Here is an 11,974-nt window from a genome sequence, read left to right as displayed (position 1 = left end):
TCACATTCACACACTGGTGGAGGCAGCTACGGTTGTAGCCACAGCTGCCCTGGGGCAGACTGACAGAAGCCAGGCTGCCATATCGCGCCATCGGCCCCTCTGGCCAACACCAGTAGGCGGTAGGGTAGATTTATTATATTACACTATATTATCCAATATTATATTATAATACGTTATATTTTATCCTCTTTCACATTAGAGCCACGACAGGACCCACTAGAACATGGGAACAGGTAAAAGTGAAATATAAGAATATTCTACAGAATGGTAATATTTATCACTTATATTGCTTTTAGTCTCTTGGAAAGAGACCCTGGAATAATCTGTTTGTTTATAACAGCAACCAAGAAAAGGGCAGAGCAACAAAAGACAGGTGGTGGTCCTGCACCCCCTCGTCAACAAGTTGGTTAAGTAAATAATACCCTCACGGGAAAATCGATATCTCTCTATGAGCACACTGTCGCGCTGAGCTAAAGGATCCTGTCTGTCCCGCAATATACGCTGAATTCTGAGGACTCTCCTTATCAATCTTGCACCTTCCGCAATGGGTTGCTCGCGTATACGGACAGGACATGGCTGCGACAGACTTCCCAAATCCACCTTCGCTTTTATAGCCGTGGTCTCTCATCTTGATTACACGAAGTAATTTACAATTGCTACTCTGAAATATGAATTAAATCTGTAATAATCACATACATGTAATAGAATGTTAATAGTACATTTCCCTTTTTTAGGAAATGACCTGTATGTATCTGTGTGAAATCAATAAATGGATCAGGTGCTGCATTGTCTTTAGTTACATTGATGTTATTTATTTATGGTGAAACAGTGGTGGAATATCGCTGTTGCTTTCGTATGAATGACGCGGACATACCTGCGTGGCCGCGATCTAATCCTGTTTACATAAAGTAAACCTGCTCCCCAGCAGGTTTACGCTTACGGCTCTGTTGCTATGACAGCAAGTCCCGGATGGGCTTCGGGGAACCGAACGATCCAGGATCACGCGAAATCGTCAACAATCTCATCCAGCTAACTCACTTTGCGCGGTACGAAGAACAGGCCCCTGAACTTTTGCTGCTGTTAGCATCTGTTCATTGTTGCTACCTCTCGTTAGTGACACTTGCTTTGAAGGGAACATATTTGAACATATTTGAAGTTGGACATTTTCAAATTAACATTTAAATGATGTGAGAAGGTAACCAAACTGTTTATCAGAGGGAAATTGTGATTTTTAGGACACTTAAACCTAACAGTAGCTAACTGGCATAATGTTAGCTTGCAGCCAGTTGCTGTTGTTGTTTAGCCAGCTCATTATCAGCTGTCCAGAGACTGGAGGGTTGCATGTCTAATCTAATAATAACTGCAACAATATTGGGAGTAAATAAGTGTGTTTATGCATGTTTATTTATGACTTTAGTTCAAGAGATGAGGCTTGAGGTAAAAAGGGAGGGGAACTATTGTGATGATAAAATAAACATATGATCCTTCATATCTTGATTCTGAAGATGCAGACATGAATTAAAATTTGCCTCCACGGCACCACAAACACCTAGGAGTTCTCTTCTCCTCAGCCTTTGACATATTTCGTATGTGGCCGATGTCTAGCCAGATACATAAAACACAACCAGGTGGAATGATGATGTCCATCTCAGCCACTGTATTCAAAATGGCGGGGAACATGGTGGCTTCCACTCTGAAAACCTACCATACTGCGAAACCTTCAAATATTGTTTACAATGCATCTCACAATTAAATAAATGAAATGAAATACCCACATAGCTGCATACAGGTGACACTGACAAAAAAGAAATGTGTGGCTAAAGGCCTGAAATTCAATCTTCCATCTGAATGACTTGAAGAACATTACAAACCGTGGGATTACCTGTCACTGTGTTTACACAGCCTTGAGGTACATGCAGAGTTTGCATACAGAGTCTGGGATCATGCTCACTCTGTGCATTTATGCTGTTAAGTGAGCACTCATGCATGTCTGTGTATCTTTCTGTCCACCTGCCTGACTACAGGTGAGGGCACCTAGAAAAAGTGAGAAAATTAAGTCAGCAAGAAAAGCTTGACACAAGAAGTGCCATCCGCCTCTTAAAAGCAGAGAAACATCAATAATTCAGCAGTTACAATAGCTCATTCCAAGTTACAAACTTGTGCGTCGGGTTATATCTGTGCTTTAGAACAGCCTGCCTCTGTAGCTTTCCCCGACACTTTCGGCTTGCCGTCACAACATCCAGCACTGAGATCTAACGAACGAGTTATTTGTTCTGATTAACTGTGCAGATCTTTTCCGGCATCATAACCGTATTTGTACCTTATTTCTTGAAAAATACTACCTCCCATTGTTTGTAACTGATGACGGTTAGTGGGAGCTGGTGGCAGCATAGTACAATTCATAAAGTAGTTACTTTATGAATAGTAATGAATAATTTTGACTTTTTTGTCAGAATTCTGGAAAAGAAGATAAAAAAATACGTGCCCACTTTTTTTTCCAGTGGCCCTAATCCTCTTCTGTAGCTATCAAATGAATGGAGTCAAGTTGACAATTACATGCAGCCTGTTTGTGATAATACAGCAATGACACTTTGCAAAATATGCCAGAAAACTGTAACAACAAATGTGTTTCACCACTTGAGACATAAACACAGCATCAGATACAACCAGAATATGAAGGAGGAGATACTGGCACTTTGACGTGTGACCCTGTGAGAGGATTTTTATGAAATCAAGTATAATCAAGTGTGCCTTATAATCGAGTGTTCATATATTTTCACATAACCAAGTTTATTGTTAAAGAGAACATAATGCATTCCTTACTTTAGTGTCTGAGATGTTTGACAAGTATACAAGTATGTATTCTTTAACCCAGTGTGTGTGATGTCAGATAAGTGTGATATACTTCTATGTTTTTATTCTTAGTTTGTGTGCAGAGGTCAGATAAGCTTAGGTAATGTCTGGCCTTTTCCCTTTCGGTTAAAAGAGGAAGTACTATGTAACCCATTTTGCCTTATAAATAAAGCAACCAGCCTGCGCTGAGTGTGTGTGATTTTGCTGAGAGGCACACACCCATGCGCATGTCTTAATACTCTCTGAGTCGGTCTGCAGTGTCTTATTTCTCTTACTTGTGAACAAATGTCTTAACCCCTGACATTTAATTGGTCCTCCGAGCCGGAGAACTGACTGTTATTTTTAACGTCTAGTTGTCCACAGACGGTTTTCATCGGATCCTGACGTCGTGTTGCCTGCGCTGGAAAAAACCTGTGCACAGTAAAGGAGAAAAACCGGGACCATTCGATCTCCGGTCAGCGTCTTATACAGGCCCCACGGCGCCAGGACCAGATGAACCGAATTCAAAACGCAGCGCCACAGTAAGGTGAATATGAAACACTGCATTCCATCAAGCGCTAAAATACGTTGATATTGAGATTTTCCTTTAAAATAGTGTGTAAACCTGGTTAGCGCCGACAGATCTTAGTCCAAGAGGGACTTAAAGACGACAGGCAAGAGCGAGATTCTAGAAATCGCTATTAAAAGTTCCGGTTGCTCTGGGTAGCAGCTGAACGGAACGAGTTCCGGTCGCTCTGGGAGTGGCTGCAACGGAACAGGTAGAAGGTTGCACAACGAAAATACGGAAAATCTCAGTAAAAATTATAAAAGCGCGCTCTAATTGTGTTAACTAAGAGGAGTAAGTTGTCATTTACGACCCAATAAGCGGTCGAACTACTCCTCAAAGCTGTTTTCCTGTGTACGCTCACGAACTGGTTGGAGTGGGAATCTAAGGTTGTGCGTCATCACGTAAAATCAATAACCGCTCTCTCAACTAGTGGGTGAGTAGAAGCCTGTTATTGATCACCTGCCCCCTCCTTTGTGCCAGAGAAGGTGTCACAGTTCTGACGTAATTAGTTCAAAATGGGTAATTCTAAAGCTAAAGTAAAATGAACAGCAGATGAAGAGTGGTTAGGAAAAAACTGTTCAAATGCAGGAATAATCAGTGCAAAAAGGTGGAGAAATCCACATAAAATATATTGTCCAGCTTGGCAAGGCAAATGCACCCCTGATTCAATAAATGCTTTAAAAGCCGCTTTGCAAAAAGAGCTATATGAGGAAAAAAGTCAAAAGAAAGTAAAAAGCAGGACAAAGAAGGGACAAAAGAGAGATTAAATGCTGTAATTGTGGAAAAAAACGGGCACTTTGCTCGAGACTGCAGGAGTGTAATTCAGGAACAGGAAAGTGATGAATGACTAGCACGAGAGGAAGGAAGTGAAACAGATGAAGCGGAGGTTTACAATGTAGAACAACTACTGTTAGGTTCAGAAGACAAGCCAACAGTTGTAATATATGTGAAAGGTGTGCCGTTAAAAAATGTTTTGGGACACAGGAGCTTGTAAAACTGTTTTAACTGTAGAAGTCCCAAATGTAACATTCTCAAAAAACACTATAATTGTGAAATCAGCCTCAGGACATGTGACAAAACAGCATCTAACCGATCCCCTTTTATGTCACATAGAGATAGTGGCCGTGGCTGCAAAAATCAGTGCATTTATGACCCATCATGCCCAGATTGTATGAAATAAATAAAAGGAAATCATTCATATGAAGACCTTTTCTATAAAAAAAAAGAGAGATGCATAAGGTAGATTAAGGCTGTGTCATTGTTCAGCCAAGGAAAGTGTGTGAAAAGATAAATGTTTCCATCCTGGAGGGTGGGTGAGACTGCAGCTCACTCACAGTCCCTGATGGATACAAAATAAAATATAATAATCTGAAGGTTGGATCTGAGATGAGGCAAACAGAAGACCAGTCTAAAACTAGGCACAAACCTGTTCAGAGAAAAAGCAAATTTTGTACAGATTGGATGAACTATAAATTATCTGTTTGCTGAGTAAGATGATCCTAACTATTAAGTTGGCTCAGTAGTAGTATAGTGATATACACTAATAAAATATTGTAATATACTATTGTTATTATATAGACAGAAAAAGATGATAATAATTAATAAAAATATAATATTAATAATAACAAGAAGTATCCTAGCCAGTATGATGTGAGATGGACAATTGTTATGAAGTAGTCTGCATCAAGCTTTAAAGGTTTGCTCAAACTCAGTATAATGAAATATGAGATGAAGAAAATAAAAGCAATATCTAAACCAGTTAGGTGCATAGAGGCACTTAACCTGTTTGAAAACCTGTCATTTATCCTAGATAAATATTACTGAGATACAGAGCACATCTATAATAACAACTAATAAGCCAAACCCTGTAGATAATAACTAAACCTACAGGATTATGAAGCTGAATTAAATGTGTGGACACCGCTAAGTTGATGAGCATGTTACACATTTTCTTTTATTTTTTATTTATGGTTTTTTTAGAACAGAGGCTGCATGCTATTAAAAGCGAACACATGCAGCTGTCTGTGAGCTCAGTTTCCCCTCACACTTCTGCTTTGTTTCTGGCAACATTTTTCTTTGTCTTTTTGTATCCTGACTCATGTATGTTTTTGTTTTTTGATTATTTTGTTGGTTTGGAAACAAATTTGTGCCAATACTTGTGGATTACGGTGACACATAGTGATTAGGCATATGATTTACAAATGCATATGATTTACAAATACCCAGTTTTAGAACTGTGAGCTATGAACAATGCAAAGTTTAGGAAAAAATATATATATACACAAAACAAAAAACTTCAAAGTTTGAAATATGTAAGATGTGTGAATTCTTTGAAAAACTAGAAGGTATCTAAAAATGCCTCAAGTGAAAATGAGATTCTCTAATGACACTCTGATAGTTAGGTCAGCATCAGGGCCAGAAGGCCTGTGAAACCACAATAACCTTTGAGTGCAGAAGCAAAGGAAGGAATTAGGCCAGTAATAGCAGACATGCAGAAAGCAGGTATTCTCGTGAAAACTAATAAAGCCACGTGTAATACACCAATTTTTCCAGTAAAAAAGGCCAATACTGGAAAATATCGCCTAGTTCATGATCTAAGAGCAATAAACGAGGTAACAGAGCAAATACCTCCAGTGGTTGCAAATCCACATATCATTTTAAATCAAGTAACACCAAAAGAACAATGGTTCTCGGTGATTGACCTCTCAAATGCATTTTTCTCTGTTCCCTTACATAAAGATTCACAGAATCTATTTGGATTTACTTTTTATAATGAAAAATACACATACACCAGGCTACCACAAGGATTTCAAAATAGCCCAACACTGTATGCAGAAGTTCTAAAGAAATCAATGTCATTTTGCTCTCTTCCTGCTCCAGGAAAATTTCTGCTGTATGTAGATGACATATTGATTACAGGCCATCACATATTTCTTTATAAAAATTCTTAATGCTCTTGAATATTTCCAGTTAAATGCATGGTGGCATAGTCTCAAAGGCCTACTTTTACATTTGTGGGTGGAATAAATATATGTAACTCTAGTATAAAAGGCAAATAAAGCCTGTGCCAGATTTCATTGGTAAGCTGATGATAACCTTGAGATGACACACAATTTTCTCAAAGACTCCGAGTGCATGAAAAAGGTTTATCACAATAACTCATATGATTTCTCTTTGATACGTAAAAATGTTTTTGTCTAAAATTACTAAGCTCACAGGCAGTGAGACACTAAATGTTAATACATATTAGTCTTGCAGCAACAGCAAATCACATCTTATTCTTTCAGTTATGGTGATTGGTACAGCGTCTTACACCTAAGTCAGTTGGATTTGCCTATAATATCAGTAAATAAAACTTCTATTATTAAGGAACTGTCACTATTTTTTCCTCAAGGATTTTTTCAATAATAAGAAGCTGATGGAGAATGAAGTCAAAAAGCCAGTTCATCTAAATATTAAGCTGTGAACACCACTGAGAATATGTTGTGTATTTAATCATCTTCACTCACACAGCATGACTAGAGCCAGCCTAAGAAAACAATACTTTTGATTTGTGTGTGTTTTTCTAAATAAACTTATTACAAAGCATTATCTTGCCTGAGGCGAAAAAGAAAAAGTCTAAAAAAAATATCTGCCCCTGAAAGACGAGTACCTTGCCTGGCAGCTCAACTGCCCCAAGGCTACCCAAAGCTGTCTGTCTCCCAGGAATCATATATCAGACTTCACAAGTTAAGGTAAATACAGCGAGAAACACACCTATATGGTTCACAAAGGATTTTAATAATACATTATAGATAAATGGTGTTTGTTTTCTACCTACTCTTACTAGAGTTCTTCTAAAATAAAAGCAGCAACAGAGAAAAGCGTGTGTTTAAGAAAAGTGTTTAAGAAGCTAGGCAAGAGTCCTAAAGAGATTTGCTGAGTGACTGAGACAGGATACATAGAAAAACTGTCTCATCTTTTCCTTACTTGTATGTTTTATTCATTGACTTGCCTTTCAGTCCGTTTGCTTGGTTCCAAGTGATGAATCCCAAACGAATTCCAATTTTCACGTTTTATTTTTAGCTTTTCAAGATGTTTTTGTTGAAGAGTTTCCCGCTTTTTTGCCACAAACTTCGGTCGAATATGTTTGAAAACTTGAGAAGAGATTTTTAACAATATAGTGAAAGCAAAGAAATCCTGTGAAAAACTTTGTAAACCAGCAATAGTTTTCTGTGTGACTTCATCAGTCTATCACATCGTTGTGGAGGACGTTTGGCCCTCTCTTCTTTACAACGTTGCTTCAGTTCATTTTCTTTTTCAACCATTCGGTTGTAGATTTGCTGTCAGACAGATGGCCTCACCTTTGACTCTAGAATACTTTGGCACACAGAGGAGTGGATGGTCGACTCAGTGAGACTCAGGTTTTGTGGGAGAAAAACGAGCCCAAATCATCACTCCTCCACCACCATGCTGGTATGCAGTATTTGCGCTGATGTGCTTGCTGTGTTTGGTTTTCTTCAGATGTAGTGCTGTGTATTATGGCAGAACATCTGCACTACTACACTAATACTCCTGGGAAGTATGTGCTATTGTTTTAAAACACTCCTGTATACTCCAGACCAGCAAACTACCACAAGTTCTGTTTTTATAGAGCTTCACCCTTGCTGGTCATCAGTTAATACAGTGCGTTTGATTAGCAGCACCTGTTACTTCCCCTCTTATTATATACCATTGTGTTTTTAGAAATGACTGAAAATGCACAAGACAAGATTTTTAAGAACTCGTAAGCTGTTTTGTAAGTCTGTGTTTTTAATCTATGTGATTTGTTGGTCAACTCAATTAATCAGGAAATAGATATTCATGAACCAGCAGCAAATGTAATGCCCCTTTCACGGCGAACAAGGTAACCACATCTCCTCCATATTATTCATGCAGAGGAATTGTATCAGATCAGTTTCTGTCAGGCCCTTTTCTTATAAAAATGATATTAATGAAATCTGTAATTGCCTCAGTTAGTTAATTTTATTCGCATAGATGTACAAACAGTTGGCTGGCTCTCTGAAGTGGGGGTGATGTGTGAATCTGGGGCATGCAGTGACTGATGTTCAGTGCTGACGGGCATTGGCACTGCCACTGTGCCAAACCCATGAGGTGCCCAGCAGAGAAGAGGAGCTGCAGCTGGCCTGGATAAGATTTGCCATCAAGTACGATGGCAACCTGGAATCCGTTGTACCTGAAGCACATACATCTGGGGACACCTGAAGGATGCTGAAGCGGCTGTTTTCTTCTCTGCTGTGACGTATTTTGAGAAAAATGATATTGGTACTACTAACGGGGGTCTGGGTTGGGATGTGATAAAGATAGACTAACTACAAGTTAAGTAAAAACAAATCCTCTGAAAGACTGTAAATAATGTTTTTAGGTGTAACTGGCGTATTGTATATCCATCTTAACAGGCCAGTGAGAAATCCAAATGAAAGATTTGTTTTACACCAGGGATCTCAAACTCAGTTTACATTGTGGGCCACATACAGCCGACAATAATCGCAAATGGGCCCCGACCAGTGAAACATCCCACACATTTAACACATTTAAACATGAGATATCTTAATAAAATAAAAAGATGCGCAGTTTTGAACATGATAAATAAATGCTGCTGCAGTGAATGAAAGAAAACTGTCAGGATGTCTCTTTGGGCCTAAAATTGTAAGAAATAAATGTGTAAAATTAAAGAAACTTATTGCCCAGACTGTCATCTAATTATACAAAGAAAGTTTTTATTTCACAGAAAATGTTCTATTTTTGTTTTTAATTTATTTATTTATCTTTACTGTGAACCCAATGTATTCAATAGCAGAGATTGAAAAACAGAAACCTTTCTACCATTTAACTGTTAAACTGTTACTTAATTACTTTGGTTTAGTGTGAATGTCCATGGTGGAAGTCTTTATCAGCAGGAAAATGCAGTTAAATAAAAAAAAAAATCAATGCTCTTTTTCACATTTTCCAAAGCCAAATCCAGTGGGCTGGATTGGACGCTTTGCTAGATCAATTTTGGCCCCTGAGCCTTATGTTTGACACCCCTGCTTTAGACTAATTGTCAGGTTAAGATTATCTGGTTTATTGCATGATAGTTTTCTCTTTTAAAGTTAACCTGCTTAGTAGATTTGCATCTTGATCTGAGCCAAATTGATTCAGCATCTGACAACAGCTCTCGTGGTGTGTGGGGATCACAGCTTTATGCCGAGAATGGAAAAAAGCCAATGAGAGATGAGTTCATGTTGAGGTGACTTGGGCTTTTTTCCACAGTTTTTGGTTGGATTTCAGTCAAGTTGTACTGTGCCGAGGATTAGAGAATGCGTACTGTATTAAAACCCCAGCAGGGCTTTCTTAGTTATGTCAAATGTATTTCGTGTTGCCTATTAATTTAGTTGGAACAGATGTAAGTCTGAAAGACAATTTTGCAAGTATTAGTTGTGAGTGAGTGATTTCCTTTTTTAATACCAGCTGGAATTTTTAATGTCCTGTCATCTTCTTCTACATTCAAGCTTGTGTGCCACTTTCAGGATGGATACTCTTGCCCTACTTCCACAGCTCTATTGTACTGCCCACATCCTCTGTGTTAAGGCAATATGTTGCCCAACGGGATTAATCTGTTGCAAGTCTCTTCATTTCTCTCCAGTTCAGTTCTGTCACTCATGACTCGTTACACACCAATACAAACACGCCATATTTAGACAGCTTCACATGCCTGGCTGCTTAAAAGTGCATACGAAATGACAAACTCTATCCCCGGGCAACTATGTCACAATTGCACAGTTTTTACTGCAACTACACACCAACCAAATCCTTTAGACTGTTCTGTATGTCAGAAATGTCAGCTTCATTCATCAATCCAGCCAGCAGTGACGTTGCTCACCACAGTATAATTGGGACAACTACAGGCCTGACCTTAAATCCCCAGCCTGGACCACTGCACATTTGGGAGGTGGAAACTTGTAGGTGTCAAAGTGTGAATTCCTCACTTAAATCCAAACTTCAGTGTAGTGACCAAGAAAACATCATTGCCGGAATAACCCAGGACCGTGCGGACCGAATTGACTTTTACTGTATTGCTTGTTGATTTAGAAAGGCATTGACAAAGTCACAGTAGGTCTGCTGTAGGGTCAGTTTACCTGAAATCTTATTGCTCATATAAAGTCAATTGGTTAGTATTTTGACTTGATTGAATTACTTTTTAAAATGTAAATTCTTTTCTTCATCATCATCATATTATTATAATGCTGTTATTTATACTGGTACTGATGCACAGTGTGTGTTATTGTTACTGATTAATTGTGTTGTAATTGTGAGGGACAGCCTGTCAAACTGTTGCCTTAGTTACTACTATGAATGGATTTCCACTCTATCAACTTCCATGTTCTTCCTCAGTTTTAATCTTATATTATTCATTAGTGTTAAAAAAAAAAATTACTATTGTGTTTTGTGAAATCAAAATTGATAGGAATGGATTTCTCTTCATTTGCTCGCCTGGGTCCATTTTCTAATGGAGAGAGCTTTGTTAGATGTTTGCTTAGCAAAGGGATGGACGCTCACAGGAAAAGATAGCTTTGTTTATCCCGTCATTTCCATTTAGGCATGCATGCCTCTCATCCATCTGAGAGGCATGCATGCCTCTCATCCATCTGAGAGGCTTTGTGAAAAATGAGCAAAAGATGATGCCTGCAGGCTGGTCGATGGGGTTCTGGCTGCTGAGAGCACCTATATATTCATTATCATATAAAGCAGAAGAAGCACTGGATCTACACCCAGGCTCTAGGTTTTTATTGCTTATGAGGCTTCATTAAATATGCATGAATCATAACAGTGATTTAAACATCATTTCCTGTCCATGAATCTTTAATGCCTCTTACTATGTCATCTGGCAAGTGATACACCTCCTCTGCTAATCAGTATGAAAAACCTGTTACTTTTTTCAGCACTCTGTAGTCTCGCTCTCTTCCTCGTAACGTCTCGCTCAAAGACGTATCCTCAAAGATGCCATTTTGAGAAGGTGCGATATATTTTTTCGCAAATGTCAAATTAAGGTAACCTCAAATAATGAATAGAAGCTACCCAGTAAAAGCACTCTGGGGTAGGAGGAACAACAAAACGCGAGTATTTTACAGATGCATCTTCCTAAAAAGCTAAAACATGTTAAGGGTAGTCAAGATGAGTTCAGAATTTTTGAATTTTAACTCTCCCTGAACTTGTCCTGGTTTGCAGCTTAACTCAGCAGACTCCTGAGCAATATTTCCTCTGAATTCATACTCATCAGTGAGTATTGCTAATCTTCTTATTCCACTGCCAGTCGGATTACCTGCCTGCTGATATGTTGAATAAACCCCTGTCTGTTTTCTCTCTCCTTCCTCCCCTGAGCTCTCTCATCTTATGTGTGTGTGCGTGTGTGGCCGGGGACAAGAAGCAGTCAGTAATCATTTAGTTGCAGCTGGTAGCACTGCAAAATTGCACCATATCCAGGGATTCCATCTTAGACCAGCCAATGAATACTATCTAAAGACATCCACAGACATGTTTTACTCTTTCTCGTGT

At 38.7% G+C, this 11,974-nt stretch overlaps 1 pseudogene; it reads right to left on the bottom strand.

The window, feature by feature from the left end:
- Positions 1 to 2,018: 2,018 nt before the first annotated feature.
- The window catches only part of LOC146655928 (uncharacterized), a 43,743-nt pseudogene continuing 33,787 nt past the window's right edge, over positions 2,019 to 11,974 (bottom strand).

The sequence above is a fragment of the Rhamphochromis longiceps genome, linkage group LG13 (genome assembly GCF_057381845.1).
Source record: "Rhamphochromis longiceps isolate RC_006_pf linkage group LG13, R_longiceps_female_GT1.1, whole genome shotgun sequence".
Taxonomy (NCBI): Eukaryota; Metazoa; Chordata; class Actinopteri; order Cichliformes; family Cichlidae; genus Rhamphochromis; species Rhamphochromis longiceps.
The sequence above is the reverse complement of the archived record's forward strand: the minus strand, read 5'-3'. Positions and strand labels throughout refer to the sequence as shown.